General features: G+C 43.3%; 1 protein-coding gene across 2 annotated transcripts in view; it reads left to right on the top strand.

The window, feature by feature from the left end:
- Positions 1–23706, top strand: part of LOC149310349 (exostosin-like 3) — a 225578-nt gene that overhangs the window by 4078 nt on the left and 197794 nt on the right. The window contains exon 2 of one of the 2 annotated variants that reach the window (XM_089528767.1): positions 7935–7997. The exons of the other annotated variant lie outside the window; for it this stretch is intronic. The gene's annotated coding sequence lies outside the window, so the exon portion shown is untranslated. The remainder of the gene's footprint in view (positions 1–7934; positions 7998–23706) is intronic. 2 annotated transcript variants of the gene reach the window in all.

Here is a 23706-nt window from a genome sequence, read left to right on the forward strand (position 1 = left end):
TGTCTAGTTCTTTCATAGCTGCCCTTCCCATTCCAAATTTTCTTCTGATTTCTTGACTGCAGTCTCTGTACTGATTAATGTTTGATCCAAGGGATGGGAAATCTATAACTATTTCGATTTCCTTTTTTATCTAGATTGAATTTATGTAACTTTTCTGTGGTCATTATTTTTGTTTTCTTACAGCTTAACATTAGGCCTGCCTTTGCACTTTCTTCTTTGTCTTTCTTTAGTGATTTTTCCAATCCCATGACGTTTTCTGCTAGTAGTACGGTGTCATCTGCATATCTTAGGTTGTTGATATTCCTTCCTCCCATCTTCACTATTTTTTCTGGGTCCAAGCCTGCTTTTCATAGGAAGGGAGCATAGTGTGAACCAATAATGGCCCTAGCTTGAAAACTGGATTGTTAATGTCAAGATTTGAGGGTTGAGCCCTTAAGCAGCAGGAGTCCACTTGACACTCTTTCCTTTGTTGTTGTGTGTTTGCAAATCATTTCTGACTTACAGCAGTTCTAAGACAAACCTATCAAAGGGGTTTCTTGGCAAGATTTGTTCAGAGGGGGTTTGCCTTTGCCTTCTTCTGAGGCTCAAAGATTGTGACCTGCCCAAGCTGCCCAAGTGGGTTTCTGTGGTCTAATCTGCCTGATACTTTATAGGGTCATCAAAGATCATAACCTCCAGAGATTGTAAAGTGTGTTTGTTTGTGCCTTCAAGTAGCATAGCTTCCATGATCCCGATGTTGTTGGACTGCAGTTCCCAGGATTTCTCAGCATTGACTACACCAGCTAGGGGATGCTGGGATGTGTAGTCCAACAATAGCTGGAGGCTCATATGTTATGATTGAATGGGATATCTGTATATCTGTATTTTCTGTTGAGTTCAGAGTGGAATACATGGTCTTAGATTAAGTTCAATAATCTTGTAATAATAATAATAACAACAACAACAGTAATAATAATTTATTTATACACTGCTTTTCTGTTATCAAACAATCAAAGTGGCTTACATCTAAAAATCAGTGTAGTGTAGTGAAGTGCAGTGAAGCAGGCCATAAATGATCATCAAAGAGCCAGAAACCAGTTGAAGAATGTTAAATGGCTTTCTCTTGCCTTGTTAAAATCCTGAGCTGACTTGCCTAACAGAAGAGAGGCCTGGTCTACAGCTATCAGATTAGATGTCTCCTAGGTCTCTTCTCTGGGGAGGGGGTGCATGACAGCACTACAAAAGAGTACTACTGTGGTGATCCCTGGGGCAATCAGCCCTGTGCGTGGCTATTACTCCCAGGGAGTCCCTTAAACTTCCCTTCTAGCATCTCCTAGGCCTCCATTCCCACTCCCTGCCGAGCTGAATGAGACCCTTTGAGGGCCTATAGTCTTTGCTGCCACCACCCAGTGAATCTCAATGCACTACATTTCCCTAAGCGCACACTGGTACATGCAAGGGAGAGATCTAGTTTCCTTTCCTTGCTAACTTGAGCAATTCGCAACCGAGCTAAGACACGTGTACAGGAGCAGAGAGAGACAGCAGATACTTCTAAAGAAAGATATTTATTTTAAAGAAGTAGAATAGAATAGGAGGATGTCATTCATGCAAAGCCTCCTTGCCTTGCAGGTACAGAGAGCATAGTTACAAAGTATTCATTTCAGGCAAGCTATTAGATAAACATAACAAAACTTAGACGCACTAGCTAACACATTTCCTAGCTACTCACACAGCGATGGGATTTGCAGTTTGTGTTGAGTTTCTGGATGCAGGGAGCTGGCTTCTTGCTAACTCCACCTGCCTTCCTCACAGCCGGTTCCTCAGCTGCCCAGAGAACAAAGAAAACATCTGGTTTCCCCAAGAGGAGGGAGGAAGAGACAAAAGACCACATGGTCGCAAAGGGTTTTTAAAGGCTACTCAAGGAATGTTCTTGAATCTCCCGGTCCTACACTCTGATTGGTCAGTTAGACCTTACATCAGCTATGATGTCACAGCTCATTAGCATGTGATATCAGCCCTCATTAGCATGTACCTCCCCCCAGGTTAGCCCTTTGTGGTTCAGGAGAAGTCCCCAAATGACTGGTGGGCCCAGTCATTACAACTACTAATGATTTTATCAGGGCTCTCCTATGCCATAGTCAGCAAGTGACCCAAAAGTCAGGTGGTGGTAAGGCAAAAAGTTGTATTGTTTTCTATTGAACAGACTTTGGAACCTCCAAATGCTTTCCTTATATCTCTTTCAAAGAAAGAAGGTATATCCTCAGCATCTGCCACATCCCCAACTGCCTCAGTCCCCAGCTCCAAGGTGGCCGTTATCACCTGGACCTTACCTGGAATAGTGTGTCATGCTCTAGGCACACAATTCAAGACAATTGATGTCCATAGGAAGGTGACCAAAATGGTGAAAAGTCTGGAAACCACCAAGCCCTATGAGGAGCAGCTCAGGAATCTGGGTATGTTTAGCCTGGAGAAGAGAAGGTTAAGAGGTGATGTGACAGCAATATTTAAACATTTGAAGGGATATTATGTGGAAGAAGGAGCAAGCCTGTTTTCTGCTGTTACAGAGACTTGGGCATGGAGCAATGGATTTAAAGTACAGGAAAAGAGATTCCACCTAAACATTAGGAAGAACTTGCTGAGCAAAAGAGATATTTGACAGTGCTGCCTCAAAGTGTGGTGGAGTCTCCTTCTTTGGAGGTTTTTAAACAGAGGCTGGATAGCCATCTGTCAGGGGTGCTTGGGCTGTGTCTTCCTAGATGGCAGGAGTTTGCACTGGATGGTCCTGGGGGGGTCTCTTCCAACTCTAGGTTTCTATCTGGAGACATAAACTCAGAGCAATCTAACTTCTTTGGATCCAATTCTTTAGATTCCAGAGAGTGAGTTACGACAAAGGCAAACAGCTATGTACTGACCAAGAATGTGTATCCACATGTTCAGTGGCACAACATTCACAGCTCCACTTCTGCAACCTTCAACCTACTGTTGCTATTGTGCAACTGGGCAGAAATGTCCAACTACGTGTTCAGGGGAAGGTATGCATGCACCAGACACCTAAAGTAGTCTGGCTGTGGAAGAGCACCTAGTACATGTGGAATTCCTAGCATATTTGTAACCATGTCTGTAAAGAAGTGGAACGGTCCATTTGGTTCGTGGAGGTGACAGAGGATGCCTTGTGCTTCTCCTGGCTGCATAAAAGAGCAGGAAATCATTTTGCAAAATAACTGGAAGGAACAGAACTGGAAGAAAAAAATCAGGCCAAAGTTAAAACACACTCTTGCCTCACATTTCCTCACAAAATACCAGGACTGCGGGTGCCTTGGACAAATGCAAACATTCCAAACAGCTTTTTATGTCCCCAGATTTATTTATTTTTGTCTCAGATGGGATCACTCTCTTGATCTTAGTGGAATATATTTCTGTTCTCATATTTGGATGCCTGTGCATTCCTTTCCACTCAGCTTCCCCTTTGTATCTCCAAGGAGTTCGTTTCTGTTTACATTACTCCCATGATAATTTCCTATGTACCTACTCTGGTTTCTGGCTTTGGTTCATGCACCCCCTCCTGTAAATATTGTTTAAATGGTGACTCTTGCCAGGTTCCCTACAGAAGTGATTCCCAATCTTCGGTCCCCAGATGTTGTTCTTGTTGTTGCAATGATTATCATTTATTTATAGAGCCCATGGCCCTTGCAAGACAAAGACCAACCAAAAATCTATTGCAAGGAGATCTTGAGCGAAAGAAGTTGGTAGCATAGGCTTTCAAAGACTCAGGTCTGCTTCATCAGATGCATGGAGTGAAGTGTCTAGGAACAGACCTTTATAGCTATGAATGAGGTGGTTGCATGTGTGAATAGCAATAGGAGCACAAAACTTGTGTGCATGGTGAAGAGGCGTCAAGTTCAGGTTTAAGGGGACAAAGGCAGGAGGAAAGATGTTGCCTAATGCCAAGGTGAGTGGATATGGATGGTGGAGGGAGTGTACTACTTGGATACTACTTGGACTGTAGTGTGATGCTGCCTGGAAACCAGAAAGGAGATATGATAAACTGACTAAGGGAAACCCCATGAAGCTGGATGTTAACCAGTGTTGTAACATATCATTTCCAGGAAATCTTGGTTCAACCCATTGTTTTTGTTTTGTTTTGTTTTGTTTTGTTTTTACTTTAACATTGCATCACATACAAATATATAGAACGATACAATTTTGTACATAAAGAAATGGAAATAGGCATATATATATATATATATATATATATATATATATACACACACACATACATACATACATACATACACATACTTGTATGTATATTTGTAAGCCAAATACATCTACTATTGGGGCATGGTAACTTCTTTTCACGGATATTTGACATTACTTTCTGTCATTATCTGTTATTCACTTCTTTGCGCGTGGTAAAGTCATTTTCTTATTAGATTTCTTATTGTTCAACCCATTGTTGATGGAGTGGAGTTTGTGGATATGTTCCAATTCAGCTGTTTCTCTTTCCAATCTCCCCTTGAAGTGTTTTTGTTCAAGGACTGCTGTTCTGAGGTCTGAAATGGAATGTCCAAGAAGATTGAAATGTTCTGCAACCAGTTTTTTGGGGGGGTTTTTTGGCGTTAATGTCTGATTTATGTCCATTATCCTCTGCTGCAGAGACTGGCTTGTTTGCCCAACGTAGAGTAATGAAGGGCATTGTTGACAGAGGATGGCATATATCAGATTAGAGGATGAGGAAGTGAAAGTACCTCTCTTATTGTGGGTGATGTGATTATGTCCTGTAATGACATTTCCTTAGTAGATGTGTGGGCAGAGTTGTCATTTGGGTTTGTGTCAAGATCTTGTGCCCATTTCCTCGTCCATATTGCATGTCCTCCTATAGGCAGTTACATATCTTTGTTTGAGATTGGGAGCCTGTCTATAGGTGAGAGTGGTGGAGTCTCCCTCCTTGGAAGTCTTTAAACAGAGGCATTTATTTATTTATTTATTTATTTATTTATTTATTTATTTCTGTATAATTACTTTATTGTTATTGTATTGCTGTGATGTATTTGATGGCGGCATATTTTGTATTTTTGATTCCTTTGTTTTGTAATCCGCCTTGATTCCGCAAGGAAAAAGTGGAATATAAATAAATCGTATTATTATTATTATTATTATTATTATTATTATGCCAGATATGCTTGATTGAGAGTTCCTGCATGGCAGGGGTTTGGACTGGATGGCCCTTGTAGTCTCTTCCAACTCTATGATTCTATGATTCTATGTAAAGGCCTGCCACCAAAAGCCTTTGAGAGAGCAGCATAATTGTTCAGAATGGGTTGTAGTTAATTGATGGAACAACTGAGTGGTCTCAGTTGGGAACAGGATGCAACCACTTCTAGGGTTCTGCCATTTCCTGTCCTTAGATTAGTCCTGGTACAAGGTAAGTCACACCCTCTCAGCCTCAGAGGAAGGCAATGGCAGACCCCCTCTAAACAAATCTTGCTAATACAACCTTGTGATGGGTTCACCTTACGATTGCCATAAGTCAAAAACTACTTGAAGGCATGCAACAACAACAGCAAGCCTCGGCTTGTTGATTTGTCTTTGTTTGTTTGTTTTTTTAAAACTTCATATGGTGGTCAGTGTAGCTTGAGGAATCTTGTTGTAGTTCCATGTGTTCGGCATCCCTTTCTTGTGGGTCTGAGCAGATTACAATGTATCAGAGGGATTGCAAACTATGGATTTCATAGTGTGTTCAGGTTGAAAACTGGAGGCATGTAAGTACATGTAGCGGTCAGTGGGTTTGCAATAGTGTGGTGCTTAGATGTCTGTTGTGTAGCTGCACAGTGGTGTCCAGAAAGCGAAATGTTGTTGGATGCAACCCCCAGAATCCCTCCCCAGCTTCTGAGGATTCAAGGTTGGGAACCACTTCCCTACTTAGCATGAGAAGGATAGTCCAAGTACTATCCAGGGTGGACCCTGCTTAGCTTCCAAGATCGGATGGGACCTGGTGCCTTCAGGGTATTTGTAATTTTGGGAGCCAGTGTGGTGCAGTTGTTTGAGCATTGGACTCTAGAGAGTAGGGTTCGAATCCTCGTTCAGCCATGCAAATGCACTGGGTGACCTTGGGCAAGTCACACTCTCTAAGCCACAAAGGAAGGCAAGAGTAAACCCCCTATGAACAAATTCTGCCAGGAAAACCCCATGACACATTTGCCTTATGGTTACCGTTAAGTCATAAATGACTTGAAGGCACAAAATAACAATGTGCCTCCAAGTCACCTCTCTACGTATGGCAACCCAAGAGTATTTGGTTCCCCCAGTAAGGCATTTGGGCCCTGCTGTTTTGAAAGGAAAAAGGTAAGAAATCCCAGGTCCATATATAGTAACTTGTGGGATCCTGGCCTAAGAGTATCTCACAGTGGCCATCATAACTAAGGATGGCTGAGTGAGATGCATGCATGAGCAAATAGCCCCAGTGACATTTAATGATGTGTGTGTTCTTGGCTGGCCCCCTTGTATCCCACTGCGAGATCATTCAGTCATCAAGCCTCTCCATTATTTCTCCTTTCAAAGAAGCACTTTGAGCTATTGAGAATCCACTGTCCCCGCTTTTTCCACTGACAGACAGTCTCCTTCATTGTCACTGTTGGGGCTCTTCACACACACAAACACACAAATACACACACACACACTTGGATGCCCCCCTCCCCATTCAGCATGGGCATCTGTTATGCTGCTGAGGAGAGAGAGGAGGGAAAAGAAAGCAAGTACTGAAAGTTTGCTTTGTGGCTGCATATAAGCCAGATGAACTCATGTGATTCCCTTTTTGCTTTGGTGTTCAGTCTCCAGACTGACCTTGCTCTGCATTGAAAAGGACCAGCTGAGCCAAGCACTGTTCTGGAATACAAGTTGAGTCCCCTTTATCCTGAATTCAAAATACTCCAGAATCCAAAACTGTCCACATGGGTGGCTGAGAGAGTGACAGCTTTGCTTTCTGGTGGTTCAGTGCACCCAGTGCATGGTTTCATGCACAAAATTATTTTAAAAATATTGTCTATAAAATGACTTTCAGGGTATGTGTACAGGATATATATGAAACACAAATGAATTTAATGTTCCCATCTCCAAGACATTTCATTATGTATCCACAGGGGATCCATTCCGGACCCAAACCTCCCTCCATGGATACCAAAAAATGCAGGACCTTAAGTCCTGTTGTCTCTAATAGTTCAGCTGCATGCATGTGCAACCATTGGGGGCAACAATGGCTTTGCATCCATGGATACTTAAATCTGCAGATAGTACTGTAAACCCATGGATAAAGCCCACTGTATATGTAAATACAGTCGCCCCTCCGTTTTCACGGACTTGGGATCCGCGTCCCTCACTTATTCACAAGCGGCAAATGGAGGGGTACAAAATGGGGCACATGCCCACAGTACACACCCATGGGCGGACACTGCCATTCAAGCCAATGGGGTTTGAATATTGGTGGTTTTTGCTTTCACGAGGGGTCCGGAATGGATCCCCCGCAAAAATGGAGGATCGACTGTATTCCAAAATTCAAAAACCTCCCAACTCCAAAACATGTCTGGTCCTAAGCTGGTCCTGGATAAGGGAGACTCAGCCTGTACTTATCTATCTAGGTAGCTAGTACAGAATACTGACCATTCAGTTTAAAAGTATACAAAAGTTGAGAGTACAGCCCCTTTCTTCTTAGGACCACACTTTTTGAGACACACTGGATCTCAAAAGGCAGTAGCTTTTTGTCTTCCTAATGGAATTCAAAGTTTATTTCCTGGACTTTAAGAATCTCCCAGTATCCACATGGCCAGAAGAAGGAGAGGCCCACCTGAACTGAGGACAACAACTCCAACATCTTGACAAAATGCAGGGCTGTGACTAACATCTTCAACTTTCTTTCTTTCTTTCTCTTATATGATTTTTAACACCTTTGCCTGATGAAGAAACCAGTGGCGCTTCAAAAGCCTGCAACATATACATTGTGCATTTTGGCTGGATCAGTAAAGGTATCACTGTTTTGTGGATTTTGGATGTTATTGTACTTTGCTATATTGCCAATATGGCTACCCCGGGATATGTTTACAGATAACTGGTTAGTTAGAGGCTTCCTTATTTAATAATGGTCCACACAACAGGAAGAGAAAAAGGGTTCCACATTCAAGCCAAAATCCCATCCATGTGTCAGTTTAATAATCAACTTAATAATAAGCACCCACAGATAAAAATTCTTTCCTCCCACCCATTAAATTTTCTTTCCTTCCCAGATTTCTAGCCTTGCAGAAAGTGAGACATTGAAAACAATCCACATCTAGAATTCTTCTCTTCATGGGGTCCCCATAAGCCAACAGGCAACTTGAAGGCACACATACACACAAACATTAATATACTCACAACAAGAGGTTTGGCCAAGAATGTTTAATTTGCTGACTGACCCAATAAGCCAGATCTCTTATTACTTTTATGGGATTTCCCTTTTATTGATGCTCTGTCACAGAGTACACCAAGTAAAATCCAGTTTTATGTTTTGGCTCCTCTCTGATGATAAACATTTTCAGCTGCTTGTGTCTTAAATGATCCCATTGGCATTTCTTTTTACGATGCACTAAAACAGATTGAGAGCCCTCCGTTGCTCCTGATGATGTGCCTGCTGTTTGGAAGTCACTCATGTTAAGAGAAAACAAATCTGAAATTTAAAAAGAAATAAAATGCAAATCCAAGAACTGGCTTTTGGATTGGAACCTCAGTCCTTGAACTGACTAGTTGGCCAATAAAAAAGTGTAAATTATGCCTAATTCAGTAGAATAAACTTCAGAATCAAAGATAAACAATGATAATCTCTTAACACAAGAAAAGACAAAGCTGGACAGTGAAGAAAACGGATAGGAAGGAAATAAATTCATTTGAAATGTGGTGTTGGGAAAGAAGTCTTTGCATGCTAGCAAAAAGAGAGCAGAGAGGAAGGAGGCCAGTGCGAGCTTCTTGGGGAAGGCAGTTTTATGGAGATTATCACACACAGACTGGATAGGGATGGGATTGCCCCCCCCCCATCCTTATTTCATCATTAACCCATCTGTGACTGAGATAGTGTGAAAGGCTTTCAAATCATAGCACCAAGCCCACTATTAACCTGTCATTAAAGCAGCATTGCAATAACATGAACAAAATGCCAGTCAATGTCGCTTTAATGCAGGGGTAGGCAACCTTTTTGAGTCGGGGGCCAGGTTGCTGTCCCTCAGACAACTGGGGGGCCGAAGCCGGGGGATGGAGCTTCCACCCTCTGGGGGTGGAGCCGCATACCAGGGGTGGAGCTTCCACCCTCCGGGGGAGGAGCCACATGCCAGGGGTGGAGCTTCCACCGAAACATCATCATCATCACCACTATCATTGTTACAGCAGACCTTTGTTACAGCACTTTGGAAAGTCACACTGTCTCACCTTCATAAATAATAAAAATAATGAAATGAAATAAAAAGCAATAATAAAAATAATGAAATAAAAAAACAAAAATAAGTGTTATATATTTTTAAAAATTAATTAAAAAACCCCAAGGCAGACCTGAAATGACTCACCTTTTCACCTCCTCCCCCTCTTTCTCCTCCTCCCCCTCTTTCTCATTGAGAGGGGATTTTGCACAAAGAATACCCAGGGCAAGTAGTAATAATAAATAATAATACTAATAATAAAGTTACAAGCAAGGAAATTACTAAAATGCAATTGAAAATAAACTGCAGCAAGCATGCACAGTTTCAACCCAGAAAAGCCAGAGTGCTGAGAGGGGATTTTGCACAAAGAACACCCAGCTAACCCCTTCCTCCAAGGAACCAACCTCTTGCGTCGCTGCAGCTCTGGCTCCCTTTCTCCCTGGCTCTGCACTCCTTCTGCCTCTGCTCTTAGGGAGGAAGAGGAGGAGGGTGGAGGGTGAGGTGGAGCCTGCTGCAGGCCCACTGCAGCCCCTGGAGTCCTGTTGGAGTGCTCCAGGGGCTGCACCGGGCCTACTAGATGGGCGCCGCCATTTTGTTTTTCAAAATGGCGGCAGAAGTCTCACGTGACCTTTGCCATCCTGAGGTCACGCGAGACTTCGGCCGCCATTTTGAAAAACAAAATGGCGCCCGGAGCGGCAGAAAAACGGGAACAATCGGCGGCAATCGGTGGCAGGACTGCGCAGGGGCTGCTGGGAAGGCCTTGCCGGGCCGGATCCGGCCCGCGGGCCGTAGGTTGCCTACCCCTGCTTTAATGACAGGATCTGCGCAACATCATCTGAAAGTCTTTTGCACGATCATGGTCAACTGCACTTTTTGGACAGGTTAACGATGGGATTTACACGACATCATCTCAAAGTACTTCCCGCGATTGCGCAGGAAAGACTGGACAGGAACGGGACAAGGAATGAATAACCCCCATGTGATAATCTGCCATAGGTTCGAAGCAGCCGTCAAGAAGGCATTTGCCTGAGATAGCATTAGGAATGAGAGAATGCCTTTCCCTTAAGACCTCAAAACTTAAGGCCTTAAAATCCTAAGCCCTTTAAAACAGGTGCCCAAACCAAAAAAACATCTAAATCAGTGGTTTTCAACCTTCCTAATGCTACGACCTTTTAATACAGTTCCTCATGTTGTGGTGACCCTCAACCATAACATTATTTTCGTTGCTATTGCATAACTGTAATTTTGCTACTGTTTTCCTATGGTCTTTGGCGATCCCTGTGAAAGGGTCGTTTGACCCCCAAAGGGGTCGCAATCCACAGTTTGAGAACCGCTGATCTAAAAAGTAAGATTAACATTCCACAACCCCTTTTGTTGAATAATAATAATAATTATTATTATTATTAGTTTAAGTTCTTTGTGTAAGCTCTAACGCAAAGTGGGAGGTAAGCAAAGGCTTAAATAATTGATCAAAAGGAGACTGTACATAAACAGCAGAGGAAGTTGAAAATCAAAATGTAAAGGGGGAAATGGAGATCAAACATTGCCGCCTCGCCACAGGTTTTCACTGTCATGACACTTCCTGCTCCCACCTTGAACAGAATTTTACTTTGCCAGTTCCTTACTCTTTGTGTAGGAGCAGCTACAGATCTGGAGACCTGCAAGTAGATCCTGGTTTGCATGGCGTTATTGCTTTTCTGTCACCTGTGTGTTCCTCAGGGTTGCTTCTTGAGCAACCTCCCCCAGCCTAGTGGCTTCTAGATGTATGTTGACTCCCATTATCCCCATCTGCCATGCTTGATGGCAACTGCTGCTGCTGCCCATCACATCTAGAAACTGCCAGGTTGAACCAGGATTGAACGTTATAAACAAGAAGCCTTGCAATGTTTTGGATATAGACTCAGGATACATCTACGCTATAATGCAGATTGACACCACTCAAAGTGCTGTAGTTCCATCCAATGGAATACTGGGATTTGTTGTTGTACAAGGTTTATAGCCTTCTTTGCCTAAGAATTCTGGTGCCTCACAAAACTACAAATCCCAAGGTTCTGTAGGATGGAGTCATGGCAGTTAAACTGGTTTCAAACTGCATTATTTCTACAGTATATATACACCCTCAAAAGTTGATGAACCAGGGCCTGCAAGTGGAAGGGATGCCAGGTCCAAGTACTGTGGCAAAGTTGGGTTACGGTGGTCAGGACACTAGAGCTTTCCCCCAAAACAGGGCCACTTCCCTTTTGTTCTCCTAAAGAACTGCGATTTTTGAAAAATACTCACAACACTAGACTTTTTCTGTGCAAAATTTGCACGTAGCATTTTTGTGCAGAAAACAACATTGTTGATGAGAATCTTCACATTTTGGGAGAGACAGGTTGAGTCTCTCTTATTCGGAGTTCCTCAGTCTGAAATACTCCAAAATCCAAAATTGTCCAGTGAGTGGATGAGATAGTGACACCTTTGCTTTCTGATGGCTTAGTGTACACAAACTTTGTTTCATGCACACAATTATTTAATATATTGTGTATAAAATTACCTTCAGGCTAGGTGTACAAGATAATATATATATATATATATATATATATATATATATATATATATTAATATTCCACCTTTTCCAAGGGAATCAAAGCGGATTACAACACAAACATAACAATAAAATGCATATGAAACAGAAAAAAATTCATGTTTAGACTTGGGTCCCATCTCCAAGACATCTAATTGTGTATATGCAAATATTCCAAAACCCAAAATACTCTAAAATCCAAATTGCTTCTGGTTCCAAGCATTCCAATTAAGGGAAACTCAACCTGTACTTAACTAATGAGATTTTCACACAGCCAAAAGTGACAGGAGCATAGTGGGATGCTCCCATCACTATCGCGCAATTCAGATGACATTGTGCGACATCACCATAATTGCATCATTATCCTACAAAAAAAGAGTAGCTCTAGTGCCATTTTTCATTTATGGGAAAGTCCTGTGAATGAAAAGCAGCACTAGAATTACTCTTTATTCAAAGGATAATGATGCAATTATGGTGACGTCATGTGATGTTCTCTGATAATCTTCAAGCAATTGGGCAATAGTGATGGGAACATCCCATTATGCTCCTATCACGTTTGGCTGCATGAAACTGTCTTTTGTAGCCGGTACAGAATACTGGCCTTCTAATTTAAAAGCATACAGAAGTTGAAAGTCCAGCCCTTTTCTTCCTAGGAATACACATTTCTCTTGACCGCATCAGATGTTTGCAGGGATAGTGGCACCAACAACAGTGTGGGGTGCTTGGCCACTGCAGATCATGGAGCATTTGGTCTAACCACACCACTGATAATCTAGTCTTGACCATTGAAGATCTTAAAACCTCATGAAGCTGAAACCTTTGGGCCAGAATTGAAATACATGCTGTTTGTCAAATTCCTTTTGGTATTTTAAGCTGTGCCAACCGAGCTGCAGTATCTGCCTGTTTTGAGTACCACTGGTTACCAAATGCTTTGATATTTATAACTTCGCCATCTGCTGCCTGCTGAATTCCGGAGGGCGGAAAGCTACTTGGGTTTCCACGATGGACATTCTTTTAAGATTTCAGGGAGCGTGGGAAACTGCAAATGGGCTAACATGGGGAGAGGAGCAGGAAGAGGAGGGAAAAGGATCAGCGCCCTGCAGTTGGTGACAAGCTGCACTCACAAGAAATAGAGCAAGTCCTCGGAGAGGTGGGATGCTCTGAAGCAAAACTAACCCATGCATTTTTTAAAAAAAGTAAATCTTAATACAAAATGTAGATGTATCCTCTTACATTTTATGCTTTTAATTTGGGCAGCACCCTGAGATCTTCGGCTGTTTGGTCATTTTAAAATGTGAATAAGTAAATATTGCAGAGAATCCATTTATATCCTTGTTACAATTTTCAGCCAAATAAGTCACGAAAGATGGAAGAATCTGGAGATGATTTGTGTCACAAAAACTATGAATACATTAGATCAGAGCTTACTAAAGTTAGGTTTTTTGGACTCCATCTTCCCAGATTCCAATGAACATAACCATTGGAAGATTTTGGTAGCTATAGTCCAACATTTCCAAGCTCTGAATGAGATTTCAATATATCCATTTATAAAAGCAATGTTCTTATTTATAAAAGAAATACTTTCAATAATAAGCAATGTGATGTGAATGTTCAGTGCTTTGTCACTGACAGAAGAATAACTTCATTGTACAGTATCAGATCTAAACTATTTAGCAGGTGTATTTATTGATTTCCCAAAAACAATAGGTTTGTTAGTCCAAAGCCATGTAGCTATTGCGGGGTGTGTGTGTGTGTGGAGGGGGTTGCTTGCATAAAGTGGGATTGGATACCTGCTTAAACAAATCTGTAAAGTAGAAGCTGTTAAAGTATGGCCAGTGAGTCATATGCGGCACCCCTTGAAGCCCAAAGTGCCAAATTTCCATATAAAATCCCCCATTTAAAAAAACTAGGCATTAAAAAAAATTTTTTGCCATGGCTCCACAAAACAGCTCAAAATTGCAGCAGTGGTTTTGCCACCCACCTGCCAAAGCCCTCTGTATACTGCCCTCCAAACCAAAAAAGCCTCCAAATAGCCTGAAATCTAAACCTAAAGTGACTCAACATCACGTCCAGTTGTATCAAGTGTGCTCAGGGGCAGTTTGGGGTGAAAACTGGCCCCTCTTCTTCTGCAGTTGCCCACTTTTGGTGGAAGGAGCACAGCCAGCAATGTAACCAGGAGACAGAATCCTAGAATCCTATAGTTGGAAGAGAATCCAAGGGCCATACAGTCCAACCCCTTTCTGCCATGCAAGAACTCACAATCAAAGCACCCCTGACAGATGGCCATCCAGCTTCCAAAGAAGGAGACTCCACTACACTCCGAGGGACTGTGTTCCACTGTCCAACACTCTTACTGCCAGGATGTTCTTCCTAATGTTTAGGAGGATTCTCTTTTCCTGTAGTTTGAATCCACTGCTCTGTGTCTTAGTCTCTGGAGCAGCAGAAAACAAGATTGCTCCATGCTCAGTATGACATCCCAGAACAATGGATGCAAGCTTCAGGAAAAGAGATCCCACCAAAACATTAGGAGGAACTTCTGGACAGTAAGAGTTGTTGGACAGTGCAACACACTCCCTTGGAGAGTGATAGAGTCTCCTTCTTTGGTGGTTTTCAAACAGAGGCTGGATGGCCATCTGTCCAGGATGCTTTGGTTGTGTGTTCCTGCATTGCAGAATGGATTTAACTGGATGGCCCTTGTGATTCTATGATTCCTTCAAATATTTAAACATGGCTATCATGTCATGCCTTAACTGTCTCTTTGCCAGGCTAAACATACGCAGCTCCCTAAACTGCTCCTTATATGGTATGGTTTCCAGACCTTTCACTATTTTGGTCACCATCCTCTGGACATGCTCCAAATATCTCTCTTTAATTGTGGTGCCCAGAACTTGATACAGTATTCCAGGTGGGTCTGAACAATGCATAATAGTGATACTATTACTTCCTTTGATGAATATTTATTTATTTATTTATTTATTTATTTATTTCCAAGATTTATATCTTGTCTTTCTCCCGCAGCGGGATTCAATACACAATATTCCTGGAGATGCAGCCTAGAATCATATTGGCTTTTCTAGCTGCCGCATCACACTGTTGACTCTAGTTCAACCTGTGGTCCATTAAAACTCCTAGATCCCTTTTGCATGTTCTGATATCAAGCCAAGTGTCACTCATCCTATATCTGTGCAGATGCCAATGTAATGCTCTAACAGGATTCTGGCCATTACAATTAGGATGCAATCCTACAAATCTAGGAATGATTTCCTTTGAATGAAGTATGGCATACTTTGATGCAAACACATGTCTGATTGACAGTTGTTGCAGCTGTGAGGGCCATTGGCTTTAGATCTGGGATGGGAATGTGGCCGAACTGAAGTGGATGTTGCTGAACTGTAATTGGCAAATCCAGCCAATAAAGGAAAATGCAAGCTCAGCAACATCTGGAGAACTGCACAATATCCACTCTTGCTGTATGTTTGTACCTTCAAGTTGCTTGTCGACATACGGCAAGCCTATGAATTTCATAGGGTTTTTCTTAGGCAAGAAATACTCAGAGGTGGTTTGCCATTGCCTTCCTCTGAAAAACAGCCTACAGCAGCTGATGGAGGTCTCCCTTCCAAGTACTACCCAGGGCTGACCTTGTTAGCTTCCACGAGATGGTTGTAAAGCGGGATTAGACCTAGATGTAGGATAAGGCTTTCAATGCCTACTAGTCCCCATCAGACCAGGATTAAGGGCAGCATGCCTCTGCAGTCCACTTGTGAAAGGGAAAGTGCTAATGCAGTGACATCCTTGTGGACTTTCTGAAGGCATTTGGATGGAGAAGTCGGGGAGATGATGACCTAGATAAGATTTTGCTTTGATTCATCAGGGCTCTTTTTCGTTGGCTCAAGCAAAACGCTGCTCTTGTTTAAGGAGAAAGCTAGAATAAGCATTTTAAAACATACATCTATACAGTTTCAGTTATATCAGTTTCATACCATTTTAATTGTCATGGTCCCTACTTGAGGAATCCTCGGAGATGTAGTTTGATGAGGTACTTAAAAGTACCAAAGCGACCTGAAAGAGAATCATTTTAATCTAGATCAGTTTGATTCTGTACTGGAGATAATATTCAGATTGGCATCAGTAGTTCTCAGGAGTGGGTTAGAGCTCTCTAGTAGGGAATTCTATAGAGTGTATTGAACTACAAATCCAAGGATTTCTTAGGGAAGAACCATGATGGTTAAGAGTATTTGTTTATATTGGTGCATGCCTTCATAGGGTTTTCTTGGTGAGATTTGTTCAGAGGAGGTTTGCCATTGCATGATACTGATAACTATGTAATCCAAATACATGGCAAATACATTCTGTTGTTTATTATCCTGCTTCCCAGAATTGGGACTCAAAGTGGGTTGCAATTTCAACTAGTTACAATAGCGCTAAATTATCATTAACTACAAGATCATAGTGAAGCCCTTTGTTTTTGGAAGAACAGTAAAGAAGGGGTCATTCCAGCTTTCCTAGGCAGGACCTGGGTCCAGCCCTTGAGAAAGCCCTAATGTCTCTAGCCTCTGCAGAAGCTGAGATTTTACGTTAAGTAAAACTTCCAGTTGCTGTTCTGCTTTAGCTGTTTTGCAAGAAATGAATCTGATACCACGTTTCAGTGTCTTTTCCCAATGAATGAAGCCACAGCTGTAATTCACATCATGTTTTTTGTGCCTTAGAGATTTAGAATTGTAGAGTGACCCATTGATCTTCGCATTACACAGTCACTCAATAGCCTTTAATGTTGCTATTACAAGGGGAATAGTGATGCTCCTCAACTGTGTTGCAGGAAGATGGCTTTTTATATTTTGTAATGAAAGAGATTAAACATGGGGTAGTTACTTTGTCTTTCAGGCTAATTCAACCCGTGTCCTCTTGCCCAAGAAGTACTACTGAAGACAAAGGAACCTAATTCTATGGCGTTTATCAGACAGGGTCTCTGCCACGTGGAACTGGGGCTTTTGCGTACTGGGCGATTCGAATTTGCGTGCTAACGTGAATGTACTTTCATACCTGGGAGTCCTTCCGCATTGGCAGGATTCGAATTACCCAATCCGCATTCGCGTGAAGTGCATTCAGTGCAGAATGTTTTACCAAACCGGACCTTAACATGCGGATTGGCCGATTCGTATCGGCCGCCTCGCACATGCTCAGTGGTGCCCTTGCATGGGTTGCGACCTTAAACCCTTCTGGGGTGAAAAGGGAGGTCACGTCCTTTTCCTGTTTTTCATGCCTGGCATGACAGCCCAGTAAACAGCTGGAGAGCAAGTTCATGCACATTAACAATGCGATACAACGTGCCTGTTACTGTTTCCTCTCTACATTCCTGCTTGGTTTTAATGTAACAATTACCTTCCCTTGCAACAAATTAGCAATGTCCTGTTCTGCGTGTTTGTGTGTGTGTGTATGTATATGAACATAGGCATGGAAATATATATATGTTTTGCTCTAGGTGTGTATATGTGTATATACACACACACACATACATATTATTACATATGCTCTGTGTGTGGGTGTGTGGGTATATATGCACACAAATAGTTGCATTTTGCGGTGTGTGTGTATGTATATATATATATATATATATATATCTTAATATATATAGTGATACATAGGTAGATACACCTATAAAATAGCATATGCTCTGTGTGTGTGTGTGTGTGTGTATATATATATATATATGCACACATATGATTTCACATGTTCTGTGTGTGCCTTGGCATGTATATGTATGTATATAATATTGTAATTAAATTTTCTCTGTGTGTGTTTGTGTGCATATATATAAAACACACACACAGAGCTACATATTCCCTGGATCTGTGTGGGTCTGTGTGACTGTGTGTATACACACATATATATATATGGAGATATATATGATTACATTAGCTCTAGGTGTGTGAGTGTCTGTGTGTAAGAGTGTGTGTATATACACACATATGAAAATTATACACACACATAGAAGTACATATGCTCTGTGTGTGGGTGTGTTTGTATGTATTTATATATGCGCACATATATATGTACATGTTGGCTGTTTGCGTGTCAGTATACACACACACATATGCATAAGCATATATATGTAGTTTCATGTGTTCTGTGGGTTTGCATATATATATGTATGCATATGTATGTCTATAATTTTATTACTCCATATTCTCTGTGTGTGCGTGTATAGATAGATAGATAGATAGATAGATAGATAGATAGAGATAGAGAGATATAGATATTTATATATTTATAAACACACACACACACACACACACACCCCTACTTATTCCCTGGATCTGTTGGGGTCCGTGTGTGTGTGAGAGAGTGTGGGTATGGGTGTGAGTGTAGGTATGTATGTATGTACATGTAGGTACGAAAATATATATCTGTATCTGTATCTGTATCTGTATATATATATATATATATGGGGAAATATATACAATGTAATTTGCTGTAGGTGTGTGTGTGCATTTCTGAATGTGTATGTATATATTTGTCTATGTATATATGTGTCCATGTCTGTGTGTATATATATATATTTATATATATTCACACATACGAAATCACATATGCTCTGTGTCTGGTGGTGTATATATACATTTATATATGTATGCATATATATCCGGCAGTTTAGTAAATAGATAGACCAAAAATCATAATTAAAATCTTTTATTTAATGATTGCTTGTCTCCTGGGCTTTTGTACAAATTGGTGCTGGGGAAGTTCGGAAGAACACACCGAGGACAGACAGGGCAAGGTATTCCCCCAAGCAAGTCCAGCAAAAAGCGGGGGTCCCAACTTCAGATGCTGCAGTGTCCAGAAATGTCATCCCCAGCATGCTGCAGGATCAGAAAAGAAAGGCAAACCAAGAAATATTACTTGATATCATACCCAGAAGCACTCATACATGTACAGAAAGGTCTACAGGCAGGTAGATAACTATAGCTAGGAGCGATCATATATATGCACATGCTAGCTATGGGAGGATTGTTCACATGGGGTTCACCATTTCCATCCTGCGAGGCTGAGAGAGTGTGACTTGTCCAAGGGCTTTCTCTGGGAGGGTTGCAGGTCAAATTAGGGGGGCAGATAGGGGGCCTAGGAGAAGGCAGTGGATGATGGGATCGGTGGCAGGCAGACGGAGAGGTGCAGATGGACACCCTGGGAGAAGGCAGTGGATGATGGGATCGGGGGCAGGTAGAAGGAAAGGTTCAGATGGGCCCCTGGGGGAAAGCAGTGGATGATGGGATTGGTGGCAGGCAGAAGGAGAGGTGCAGATGGGCCCCCCTGGGAGAAGGCAGTGGATGATGGGATCGGTGGCAGGTAGAATCATAGAATCATAGAATCGTAGAGTTGGAAGAGACCACTAGGGCCATCCAGTCCAACCCCCTGCCATGCAGGAAATCCAATTCAAAGCATCCCTGACAGATGGCCATCCAGCCTCTGTTTAAAGACCTCCAAGGAAGGAGACTCTATCACCTTCCGAGGAAGTGCATTCCACTGCCGAACAGCCCTTACTGTCAGGAAGTTCCTCCTAATGTTCAGGTGGAACCTCTTTTCCTGTAGCTTGCATCCATTGTTCCGGGTCCTGTTCTCTGGAGCAGCAGAAAACAAGCTTGCTCCCTCCTCAATATGACATCCTTTCAAATATTTAAACAGGGCTATCATATCACCTCTTAACCTTCTTTTCTCCAGGCTAAACATCCCCAGCTCCCTAAGTCGTTCCTCATAGGGCATGGTTTCCAGACCCTTCACCATTTTTGTCGCCCTCCTTTGGACACGCTCCAGTTTCTCAATGTCCTTTCTGAATTGTGGCGCCCAGAACTGGACACAATATTCTAGGTGGGGCCTGACCAAAGCAGAATACAGTGGCACTATTACTTCTCTTGATCTAGACACTATACTTCTATTGATGCAGCCTAAAATAGCATTGGCCTTTTTAGCTTCCGCATCACACTGTTGACTCATGTTCAACTTGTGGTCTACTTGGACTCCTAGATCCCTTTCACACGTAGTTTCATTCAGCCAGGTGTCACCCATCCTATATCTGTGCATTTTGTTTTTCCGCCCTAAGTGCAATACCTTACATTTCTCTGTGTTGAATTTCATTTTGTTAGCTTTGGCCCAGCTTTCTAGAAGGAGAGGTTCAGATGGGTCCCACGGAGAAGGCAGGGGATGATGGGATGGGTTGCACACCGAAGGAGAGGAGCAGAAAGAACATTGGAAGAACCCCCCCCCCCCGTCACAAGCGGGTAAATTTAAACCCCACTTTGCAGACAAACCCCTGGAAGGACTGCAAGCTTACCTTCCCTCTGCGCCAAGAGCGCTCCTCCCCCGGCTTCCCTGGAACCGGCAAGAGGAAAGACCCACTGGAAGGAAAAGTGGGGCAAATTGCAACAGGGCATCATGGGAGAGTTGGAATCTGGGGGCCTTGCGACGGAGTTCAGGACTGGGAATTCACACCAGACCCATTCGCACTGAGATTGAACAGGGCCCCAATCCGGATATCGCCAATCCACTTATTAAGTGCACTCGCCAACACGTGCCAAAAAGAGGAGCCAGTATGCACTCAGTTCGGAAGCCCCGCGGAAGGGGCGCATTTCGCGCGAATGCGGATTGGGCAATTTGAATCCAGGTATGAAAGTACATTCGTGTTAGCATGCGAATTCGAATCGCCCAGTGCCCAAAAGCCCCAGTTCCACGCGGCAGAGACCCCATCTGATAAATGCCTATGTGAATATGTCTCAGGCTGCAGAGATAATAGACATATTTTATAAAAGAAAAGAGGAAGATCAAAGGTGGGAAGCCTTCTCTGAAAGTTCAGAGATGGCTCTCTGGTCCATTTTGGAAAGCAGAAGTCAGTTGCATCCATTCTTAAAGGGGAAGTATTTTAGAGAGACATTAACTTTGTCACTGATATTATTAAAGAACAAATGAGGGTAATGTGTGGCCTCCAGATATTATTTAGCAGCTCCCAGCAAGCAAAGCCAGTGGTGATGATACTAGAAGTTTTGGTTTAACAGTTTGTGGCTGGCTGAATGAATACTACAGTGGATAGCAAGTTTGAATGCAGCCAAGCTGGATTCTTTGTTAATTAATATAGATTATTTATACAGCTGTAAAGGATTTTTTCTTTTGTTTTGTTTAGGTTTCTCCCCTGAGGCACTGTATTCATTGCACACACCATTATTGCCTGCATTAAGATTGATACAAAAGGGTGAAGAAATTATGGGCAAAGGTGTTTACATTTTCAGGGGGAAAGGATGTGTGGGCATATTCAGCAGTTTTGGTGACATTCAGCCTAAGTCCCACACAATGCTGTAATTCTCTCTTTGGGAAACACACTTTGATGTACGTTTTCCAATTGCTCTCTGTAGGTGTGTACCTATAATACCCCTTTTGTGTCTCTCGCGCTCTTCCTCTCTTCAGTTGCTGATTCCCTAGTTCTTCATCCTGAATAGCGTGCCACCCAACAAAGAGAGGATTGAATGCCATTTTGCATGTTTTAAGCAGGTGCAGTGCGGGAAAGTCAGAAGAGGAAGCTCAAGTGTGTTACATTGCTTCCTCCTACAGTTGTTTAGCATCTCTAAGTTGTCCTTGCATCTCTCCTAACTGCAGGGAGGCCAGAGCAAGGTACGTTCTATGCCTCTTGGGAAAAACCTTTCAGCCAGCACCCTAATTTTCAGCAACCTTAGACAGCATAGCTAGTGATGGGAGCTGGAGGCCAACGATTTTTGGAAGAGACACACGAGAGAAAGAAAAAAGATTCTATCTAAGCATGAGGAAGAACTTGTTGTACTGCTGGACCAGTTTGACAGTGGGATGGATGGCATTGGAGGATGATGGAATCACAGAATCATAAGATTGGAAGAGACCCCAAGGGGCATCCAGTTCAACTCCAATCTTCCATGCAGGAAGACACAATCAAAGCACCCCTGAGAGACAGCCATCCAGATGCTGTTTAAAAACCTCAAAAGAAGGAGACTCCACCACAATCTCTGAGTTCCACTGTCAAACAGCTCTTACTGTTAGGATGTTCTTCCTAATGTTGAGGGGGAATCTCTTTTCCTGTAGTTTGAATCCATTGCTCTGTGTCCTATTCTCTGGAGCAGCAGAAATCAAGCTTACTCCATCCTCAATATGACACCCCTTCAAATATTTAAACATGGCTATCATACTACCTATTAACTGTCTCTTTTCCAGGCTAAAGATATCCAGCTCCCTGAGTTGCTCCTTATAAGGTCTGGAGGTTTCCAGACCCTTCACAATTTTCATTGTCCTCCTCTGGACACATTCCAGCTTCTCAACATCATTTTTGAATTGTGGTGCCCAGAACTGGACACTGGATTCCAGATGAGGCCTAAACAAAGCAGAATAGAGTCTTAGGCCCATTCCGGACGGGTGTATAGTACATCCCCAGGACATGCTAGGGTTAGGAAGAGGCGTCATTTCCTGACGCCCCTAACCCTAGTACGTACTGGGTACATACAAAATGGTGGCGCCCGTCCACACGGGGGCCACCATTTTGATGTCACGGACGCATAGCGTCTGGACATCGTGCGGTGCTAATGACGTTGCGAGTGCGACATTGGCGCCTCACGACATAACCGTGCCGCGAAAAGAAGTGCCATTTTGGGGCTTGTTTTTGCAGCGCAGAGGAGCCGCGCGGTTTGGATGCTGGGGCTCCTCTGGGCTGCAAATGATGGTGGCGACAGACCGCCCATTTTGGGCGGTCTGTAACGTGCCTTACTATTATTTCCCTCTATCTAGACACTATTCTTCTATTGTTTAGCCTTGAGATGTGACGGTTAAGAAGTTATATGATAGCCTTGTTTAAATATTTGAAGGGTTGTCATAGTGAGGAGGGATTGCTTGTTCTCTGCTGCTCCAGAGACTAGGACTCTTCCAAAAAAAGGCGCGGAGGTGGGGAAGAGGAGGCGCGGAGGGCAGCAGTGCGGGAGGCCTTCAAGGCCTCCAGCGCCAGCACCCGGCCTCCTCCAGGCCTCCGCGGCCACGGAAGGGGCAGGTGTCGGTGCTGGGGCCTCTTGGCCTCCAGCACCGGTATCCGGCCCTTCCACAGCGGCAGAGGCCTGGAGGAGGCCGGATGCCAGTGCGGGAGGCCTTGAAGGCCTCCGGCGCGGCAGCCCTACTTCCTCGCCGCCACCGCAGGAAAGGCCCGGTGGCGGTGTTGTTGGGGGCCAAGAGGCCTCTAGCACCGCCATCGCGCACTTTCTCGGCGGTGGCAAGGAAACCGAGGCTTGGCCTCTGCTGCCGCTGCTGTCACTCAGCTTCGCCCACAGCGGCAGCGGCGGAGGCCAAGCCGCTGCCACGAGAGAGACAGGTAAGTAAGGGGAAGGGAAGGGAGGGAGGCAGGGAGGGAAGGGAGGAGGGAAGGGAGGGAGGAGAAGGAACTTTTGTCCCAATGGCGGCGCGCGTGCATTGGGACAAATGGGACTTGAGCATACGTGGATTTTGTTATACGCGGGGGGGGGGGGGTCCGGAACGGATCCCTCGCGTATAACAAGGACCCACTGTATTTCCTTCTTGCCAAATAAGGAACGGTTATATAATGGTCCAATCTCCTCTGCCTGTTCCTAGTGATATCAACATTCACCTCAGTTCTTCATCTCTAAGGCTGCATCTGCACTGAGGAATTAATGCAGCTTGACACAGCTTTAATTGCCATGGTTCAATGTTATGGCATTAGGG

Source organism: Sceloporus occidentalis, unplaced genomic scaffold (assembly GCF_023333645.1).
Source record: "Sceloporus occidentalis isolate IW3139 unplaced genomic scaffold, rSceOcc1.0.p SCAF_6, whole genome shotgun sequence".
Taxonomy (NCBI): Eukaryota; Metazoa; Chordata; class Lepidosauria; order Squamata; family Phrynosomatidae; genus Sceloporus; species Sceloporus occidentalis.